The sequence below is a fragment of the Tachypleus tridentatus genome, chromosome 6, assembly GCF_004210375.1.
Source record: "Tachypleus tridentatus isolate NWPU-2018 chromosome 6, ASM421037v1, whole genome shotgun sequence".
NCBI classification, from domain to species: domain Eukaryota; kingdom Metazoa; phylum Arthropoda; class Merostomata; order Xiphosura; family Limulidae; genus Tachypleus; species Tachypleus tridentatus.
The window spans coordinates 122,785,779-122,795,204 of record NC_134830.1 but is presented as its reverse complement, the minus strand read 5'-3'; the positions used below and the strand labels follow the sequence as shown (position 1 = coordinate 122,795,204).

At 35.1% G+C, this 9,426-nt stretch overlaps 1 long non-coding RNA gene across 1 annotated transcript; it reads left to right on the top strand.

Moving 5' to 3' along the window:
• Positions 1 to 1,698: 1,698 nt before the first annotated feature.
• Positions 1,699 to 5,358, top strand: LOC143253509 (uncharacterized). The gene is made up of 2 exons (XR_013029676.1): positions 1,699 to 1,828; positions 5,147 to 5,358. It is a non-coding gene; the product is annotated as an uncharacterized LOC143253509 (long non-coding RNA).
• Positions 5,359 to 9,426: the final 4,068 nt, after the last annotated feature.

Here is a 9,426-nt window from a genome sequence, read left to right as displayed (position 1 = left end):
AAAAAGTTAGGACACCCTACCCCCTAATAGCTAATGTTACCCTCTTTGGCTGAAATAACTGCAATGAGACGCTTCTTGTAGTCATCTACCAGTCTCTGACATCGGTCTGAAGAAAGTTTGCCCCACTCCTCAATGCAGAATTCTTTTAGCTGTGAGATGTTTGAGGGGTTTCTTGCATGTACAGTCCGTTTCAAGTCACCCCACAGCATCTCAATGGGATTAAGATATGGGCTTTGACTCGGCCATTCCAGGACTCTACATTTCTTAGTTTTCAGCCAGTCCCTCGTGGATTTACTGGTATGTTTTGGGTGATTGTCGTGTTGCAGGGTCCAGTTCCGCTTCAGCTTTAGTTTTCTTAGAGACGGTCTCACATGGTCCTCAAGCACCCTCTGATACACAGTAGAATTCGTGGTGGATTCTATGATTGTGAGCTGTCCAGGTCCTGCTTCAGCAAAGCAGCCCCAAACCATGACACTTCCACCTCCATGCTTCACAGTTAGTATGAGGTTCTTTTCCTGGAATGCTGTATTTGGTTTATGCCAAACATGTCCTCTGTTCTGGTGTCCAAATAATTCAATTTTGGACTCATCTGTCCAAAGAACATTATTCCAGAAGTCCTGGTCTTTGTCTACATTCTATCTGGCAAACTTCAGTCTGGCCTTGATGTTTCTCTTAGAGAGCAAAGATTTCTTCCTCGCACACCTCCCATGCAAGTTGAACTTGTGCAGTCTCTTTCTGATTGTAGAGGCATTCAGTAGCGGTATGCTCTCGGGGTGGACTTGCTTGGACGACTAGACCTGGGCATGTTAGCAGTTGTTTTGAAAGCCCTCCACTTGTTGATTATTTTCTAGACAGTAGAATGGCTGATTTCAAAATCTTTTGGGATCCTTTTAAATCCCTTATCAGACTTATAAGCTGCTACAATTTTCTTTCTGAAGGCCTCAGACAGCTCTTTTGCTCTCATCATGGTGCTCACTCTCACTTCAATCTTTTGTTGTTGGCTTTTTTCTACGTTTTTCCTCTATCTCAGCTTTAGAAGTTCGTGAAAACCTTACGTTAAAAATAAATAAAATGTTAAACATCGCTCTTTTTCCCTCTGAAAACGCTTATCCACTATTTTATTTTGTCTACAGATTAAATTTAAAGATATTTTAGCGCCGATTGGTCTTACGTGTCAAACAAGGTTTAATATAATAGGCTTTATTTTAAAAAGCTGAATTTCTATTTTTCCCCGATAAACAAATTTCTTGAGTATTTAGGCTTACGGTTTGACGAATTCAGTAGATGGTTTATGAAAGAATAGCATCAGGGATAAAACGTACACGTTCGGTTCGGTTTAACTTATATAACCACTATAAATAACGATTAAGTAATTCATTTTGCCGATTTTAGTTACAATGATCATTGTGTAGTGCAGTATAGGCCTCCCTATTTTCTAATGTCTTTAATAGGCACTGCTTTCGTACGACGTTTTTGTTTCATTTAGTGATTACATATACAGTTGTTTTTTTTAGATTTTCGCAATTGTATTGGCATTTGACTGTATACATGGTTTATTGTGCCCACCATGAGTATTCCAGGTCCAGCTTTATCGCTGAGACATTTTGGAGTGGTATTTACTAATACCTTTTTAGATATTCAGTGAATGTGTGAGACATTCTATACAAATGTAAAGTATTTAATTTCAATGTTTTATTTTGAAGTCTCCCGCAAGTACAGCAGTAAGTCTACGGATTTACAACGCTAAAACCAGGGGTTCGATTCTTCTCGGTGGACTCAGCAGATAGCCCCATGTGGCTTTGCTATAAGAAATGAAACAAACATTTATGTAAGTATGTTTGTGTCCTCGATTATTTAGCAGAAACTTTAATGACTTATAATGCTAACAATCGTGTTTTAATACCCTCAGTAGGCAACCTACAGGTAGCCCATCATATAGTTTTGCGCTAAACAACAAATATAACATGTTATGTCATTGATATGTCATTCCTCTTGTGTCATGTAATTCTTAGAAAAGAAAGCTAGCTTAATATATCGGAAGGAATATAAATACCGAGTTATATTGTCACTTTTAATATGCAAGAGCTAATTTAAATCTTAATACAGTATAACAAACTCTATATCCAATACTATACATTTTTAGTTACACAACAAATAACAGATCACAAGGAATTTCAAAATTTATAACATAAATCACCAAATTTTCTAAATAGTATTTCATCCAATTTTTATAGTGTGAATGCCTTTTCTAAGTTGTCAAAACAAAGTAATAATTGATTATATCTATAGCAAGACATTGGATTAAGCCTATTGTATTTTTAACATTACATTCTTTATTCAATTCCTTTGGGATTTTTAAGGATAAGAGTGTATTTCAGTCATATTATGTCCACCATTTTCCATTATTTATGATGCGTTTCGCTCAGTTCACAGGTTTTCAGGCCGGCTGGAAAACAATAGTAGGAACACTCTTTGTATAACCCACACGAAACGTTATTTTTACGTGTCGTCGTCAGTGGATGTGACGAAAATAGTGTAGTTGAAATACTGTCCTAACGTAAAGTAATTTAATATCAATATCTTGGGACAAGTATAATTAAATAAATAACTCAAAGATTCACTGACCTCTATCGCTCTACGAACAGTTTAAAGAGATTAACGTTTTATCAGACATAGTCGAAATATAATTGAAAAGGTTATAAAGTGGCACAAATTTTCTTCAGATTTGTTCATTTTTCAATTATACCACAGTTCATGTAAGGAAAATAATGGGTTAAAATATATATAGTATTGTAATTTTTCACTTAAAACATCAAAATATCCAACCAATAATTCATATCTGGATTCATGGGATATTCGGAGACTTACGTGAAATTAGTTTGTTTTGAATTTTGCGCAAAGCTACACGAGGGCTATCTGTACTAGCAGTCCCTAATTTAGCAGTGTAAGACTAGAGGGAAGGCAGCTAGTCATCACCACCCATTGCCAACTCTTGGGCGACTCTTTTAACAACGAATAGTGGGATTGACCGTCACATAATGCCCCTGTGGCTGAAAGGGCGAGCATGTTAGGTGTAACAGGGATTTGAACCCGTGACCCTCAGATTACGAGTCGAATTCCTTAACCACCTGGCCATGCCGGGCCCTTACGTGAAATATTTTAGTTTATAAATATTCAGTTATACTGCTGAAAATTTTTACTTAATGGTCATTCAAAAATTACGTAAGACTATGGGGGTGATATAATACATTAAAGGGATGTCGTGAACAATGTTATACAACATAAATTATAGACAAAGTGCAAAAGGCTAATGAAACCACTTATTACAGTTTACTATACTTTTATCTGAATTCCAAACACCTTTAATAACTGTACATTTGCAGAATAAGGTTTTAAATGTATACTTGGGTCTTTAACAAGGGCGGTCTTAGTCATTTTGGAGTCCCGGGAGAATTCAGTATATGGGGCCCCATGATGATAAGAAAACTCAGTTGATTAAAAGGTATAACATCGGGGTACCTCCCATATATGTGGCCCCAAGCAACTGCCCAGTTTGTCTAGTTGGTAAGACCGCCTATGGTCTTCACTAGATCAACTAAAACAGATAAAAGTACCGTCGATCGAAAAGTAAACATTTCAAGTTTTACAAATTTTAAAGCCTATACTTTTGTTTTACTCCACTAGATGACAGCACTTTACATTAAAGGATGACACCATTGCAATTGTAATTATTGTCTGCGTTTGTTTGTTTGCTTGGAATTTCGCGTAAAGCTACACCAAGGCTATCTGTGCTAGCCATCCCTAATTTAGCAGTGTAAGACTAGAGAGAAGGCAGCTAGTTATCATCACCCACCGCCAACTCTTAAGCTACTCTTTTACCGATTAATAGTGGGATTGACCACATTATGATACCTCCACGGTTGAAAGGTGAGGAGTATCCGAACCCACGATCCACAGATTGTAAGCTGAGTGCCCTAACCATCAGGTTATGTCAAGCCTCCTGTGATCAGTGATGGAAACTTCAAAACCATCTTACAAATGAGAGTAAAATGTGGAGAAAAGAACTCGAAGAAACACACAGAACAGAGCTATAGTAATGAAAGGTGTATTCCTCTTGTTAAACAAAGCAAGCTGATCTTCATTTGTGGAACAAAGATCCAGGAAGTCATAGTTAAAAAAGTGAATGAAAGCAGTTGCTGTTTTGTTTTTGCTGTTAAAACGGTAGATATAACAAACTTGGAGCAATGATGTATATGTTTCAGAAGACATTTTATGGTTCATTCCCGTCTCCAACAAGGCCCCAGAAGCTTTTAGACTACAACTAAATAAGATGGTAGATCTTTGATTAAGCAGGTGCTGTAAGTGATACGTTCATCTAATCTTCTATTTGGGACAAGTTTTCTTAAAGTTCTGTCTATCCAATGTTGGGCTCATACTTTGAGCCTTGCAACTGTTTCAGCTAGTTCCATACCAGTGACTAACAGTGTTTGGGAACTACTTATTTTATCTTTGATTCTTCATTTCCAGTCTTCTGAATTCTCTGCATACTGTACGTTGAGCTCATGTTGGCTGCTTTAGAAGAATTACAAAATATCAATGTTCAAACTCAAATAGAAACCCTTATAGCCCAAGCGCTTTCGAAGGGTGGACTTTCCTTCTTCAGGGGCAATCTGGGAATTTCCAGTATAACTGAACGAGTGATATATAAAGATTTAGTTTAGTGATATCACAGATGTCATCAAACGTTCCGGGAATTGTTTATTTCTTTGTGTAGTGTTGTAAACGTCTCATTTCCGGTGCTATGTAGCTGATGGTGATAATGTATATGGGAAGGTGTTGGTGGTATTTTAACTCTGGAATGAATAAAATATGTGTGTTTTTAAGAACTGTGCTTAGGTGTTTAAGTAAAAAAGTAAAGATAACACCTGGAAAGTGATTGAGAAAGATATGTTATAAAAATCATTTTAAAAACAGGAAAAAAGAATTATTTCATGAAAAAAATATGTGAAGAATAGTTATTTTTCTGACAGAGATGAAACTAATGGCCAGAGATCACTGATTCCTGGGTCTAGATTAATTCAGAAAGGTTGAACAGTGTTTAGTTTGGCAATCCAATAAGCTTCTTTTATTTTTCTATTTGCTCTAGTTTTGAATCCTGTTTCAATGCCAGTGGGAGTAACATCGTTAATGGAATGCTCGTGTTGGTTGAAGTGTTCAGCGGTAGGGAGATCTTTTTCGGTGCTAATAGAGGATTTGTGATTGTTAAAACGTTTTTTGAGATATGTTTGTGTATGTCCTATGTACTGATAATTGCATTTTTACACTGTATAAAATAAATAGTGTTTTTTTGTTTCACAAGTAATTTCTTTAGATATTTTAAAATTTCGTTGATTGTGCTTTTCGGAAAATGAATTAGTGGTTTTTATAAATTTGCAGGTTTGACAATGAGCATCATTGCATGGATGACAACCATTCTGGGGTGTGGTGTAATTTATTTTTGTGTGAAAATGGATATATTTTAAAGTGTTTTTTTTCCGGAGGAAAACAACGGAAACTTCGGGAAATATCCGTTTAAGACAACTGTCAAGCTGTAGTAGATGAAAATGTTTTTTTCAGAATTCGTGAAATATTCATGAGTTTAAAATGGTAGGTAATAACAAGAGGAATTATATTTGAAAGTTTACTATTATTCTGGTTCAGAATATTTTTCCGCCGAATGTTGTTAGCCTTCTCAGTTTGTTTGTCGATTTCGATTTCTTTATACCTTCTCTGTAACATGATTAGTTTTAGATCCTTAGTGTGTTTTGTGTAACTTGTTTCATCTGAGCATATTTTCTTTATTCTAAGAGCTTGACTGTAGATAATATTTCGTTTAGTATGAGGGGGTGACAGCTTTCATAGTGAAGATACTGTGGTCTGTCTGTAGACTTTTTGTGCAAATCTGTTTTTAAAATGCAGTTTTTTAGATAAATTGTTACGTCAAGAAAGTTAACCTGTGTAGGCGAACAATCGCAAGTAAACTTGTTTGTTTTGTGAAAGGAGTTCGCAAGTGTAATAAATTCTTTAAGTGACTGAAGGTCAGCTGTCCAAATGAAAAATGTCGTCTATGTAACGTTTTCATGTATGAGGTTTTACAGGGCTGAGTTGTAAAAGCTGGTTTTCAATATGATTCAAAAAGATATTGGCATAATTGGAAGCCATTGCAGTACCGTCAACTTGAATATATTGCTCGTTATTAAATTCGAAGTTGTTCAGAGTTAGAACTATGTTGGTAAAATCCGTTATTGTTTGAAATTCTGATGGGTTAGAGATGTTTAATGCGGATTTTAGAGTTGATGGCTCTTCATCATGTGGGATGTTGATGTAAAGGGAAGAAACATCCATCGTGCGAAGAAGACTATTTTGTGGTAACTGTCTGTCAGTGTTAATATCTTCCATGATGTTAAGAAAGTGACTAGTATCCTTTATGTAAGAGGGGAGGGTAGAGGGGATACTTTTTATGTGTTGGTCAACAAAAGCAGACAGTTTTTCAGTAGTCATGTTTATATTAAAAATTACGGGTCGACCAAGATTGTTTGGTTTGTGTATTTTGGGTAAGATATGAAAGCTTGTCTGGGCATCAAATACTGAAAGTTCATTGTTGATTTTACTGTATTTGAGGAATTCTTTAAGTTTATCAGTTATGGTTTTAATAAACAAAGTTGTCGGATAATGTGGGAGTTTTTTTTATAGAAATTAATGTCCTCTAGTTGCTGATTAGTTTCTGTGATATAGTGCGCTGGCTTTACTGTAATATTATTATTCGATTTAAGATCGTTTAAAACATTTATTTCAATTTGGTTAATTTTATTAGAACATTGCTTGGAAGATTTTTAAGGTCTATATTATGTCATTTTCTACAGCTTTGATATAGCTTTCTAGAAACGGTTCTCTGTTTGGTGGAGGTGTCCATAAAGACTTTTCTCATGAATATCCAAACTGTAGTAGAACCAAGTCAGTTAGTTGTCTCAGTGCAGCAATGTTCATTATTGTAAACATTTTCGTCTCCAATGAGCTTTTTGGCCTCGTTTTGCCCTTATGCAAAGTCCTACAAAGTTAATTTTAATTTATCACAGGCCTGTGATTATGTTGGTTCTCCTTTTAACACAGCTGAGGATCTTAAACAAGGCACCAACACATCTTTATAGGATCTCTTTACCAAATTTGAGAAATTTGGCAGAGATCTGAATTTGGAAGGGGCCAAGATATAACCGATAATAAAATGATGGCCAGTAACATTCTACACCTGAGGGATACTTCTGAATATCCATTTCTTTTCCTTTCCTTGATTATTTCATAGTAGCTTTGAAGTCTTTATCTACCATAATGAGTAAAAGTCACTTTCCAGAGGTTTTCATTCGTACTGTTATTAATCTCTATGGTATATCTTACAGAGAAAGTTAACTAGTATTTAAGACTATTGAACAGAGCCGTTGGTTTTGAAGAGGTCTTAGTCATTAGAACATAAACATTTCAGTCCTGTGAAGTAACAATCTTGATTCTGTAGGGACAGAAAAAATGGTAGTCTAAATAACCACTAGGAGGACAAGATTTTTCGAAAAACGTTACCCCAAAATGACATAATAAAAAAAATTACAAACGTATCAAATAGCAACGTCATCCAACCTAAGGTGAAATGTCAAGAAAGATCTGCCTTCCTTAATGTTAACGTACCAGTAGTTTAAAAGAACGGATATTATATAGATTTTTTTTAACTACTAATGGCTCAAATATTTGCTACACCGTCTTTAGTATTTTACAGACATAATCCAAACTTTAAAAATCACCTGGTGCACCCGAAGCTATAAGATAACAAATCCCTCGTTATTAGAACTCACCACTGAACCATACAAATTTGTTATTTCTGTCATTTCAAACAACAAACTCTGGTTACACCTTTCACATCAGAGTACATTACACCTGCATTCCAGAATGCGTAATTTACTGCATCCAGTGTAGCAGGTATCACAAAGTATATTTTAGAGAAGTAGCCCATATACTGGATGATCGTTTTGGTGAACACCTTCTGTCTGTAAGAGAAGGATCCACTGACCTTCCAGTTTCTAGATATGTCATTTTTTCTGACCACAGTGTTTCTTCTGACATAGTTGTCATGGGAAACAACCATCTTCAATAATTTTTAAAATATTTTCCATCAACCTTTTCTACTGTCGTATTTTACTTACCATATATTCCTTGTTAAATCTCCTAACATAAAAGAAAGTCTGTCACTTCTCGCAAATATTTTGCTGGATTATTATGTTATCAGTTCATTATTTTACGAATTATGTGTATTATTTTTCTGTATTTGTACATTGAAATCCATTTTCAGTTCTTCTAATTATTTATTTTCCATTACCTTGTTAATTTTAATACTATTTACTGGAAGAGTTCAATAATCTTTTTATCAAACAGTATTTTTGTTGCCGCGTAATTAGAACTTCGATATATTCTAACTCTTCAACACTTCTTCCTTTATCTAAATTTCAAACTAACATGCTCTACAATGCTATACTAAGAGCGTTTGTGTAATACATTGCATAAAATAAAAGTATTTACTCAAACTTGTCAACTTATCCTTTGTCAAGCTTTGCTGTTCACGTCTTTCAGAACAATATTCATTCTGTTTTGTTTTTAACTACCTTTTTTAATATTTCATTGGACCCGGTAAATATTTAATCTAACCTTGAATTGAAGTCAAATTTTTATACTTTTTAGGCCTAATTTACTTCATCTTTAACACCCGCACCCCATATAACAAACAAATTCCTTATAACATTGAAGTATTGCTTACAACAATAACTATGCTGCGACGAAACATTTAGACACATGGTGATAAACATATTTTTTATACTGCTGAAACATATAATGTTTGGAAGTTACTGTTTGAAAATCAAAATGATAAAGTTGCCATATTTAGCCTAGAAAACAAACATCATTCTCTGAAGTCAAACACAAAGTTACACATTGGTCTATCTGTGCTTTGCCCCTCACGTGTATCGAACCTGCTTTCTAGCTTTATAAGACCTCAGACGAACCGTTTACGGTACCAGTGGTGGGGTGGGAGGGGCGACAAAAATTAAATTTAATATATAGAAACGATATCTATTCCTTCCAGGATTTAAGGTTCTGTGGGCCCATTGGCTAATAATTTTTGTGGGCACCACATCCCATGTAATTTTACATTGAATAAAATAATCAGTGGGCCCCATAAAGATTATGGGTCCTGGAACTGAGCCCCCTCTAGCTTTTACCTAAATACGTCACTGCATGTAATGTAGAGAAAAAAAGGTAAGCAAAGAAATCGTATAATGTAAGATTTCTCTCACTTTAATTTCTCCCTAAAGTAAAATAATTTCGAAACTTCTATTTTGGAAATCGAAAACT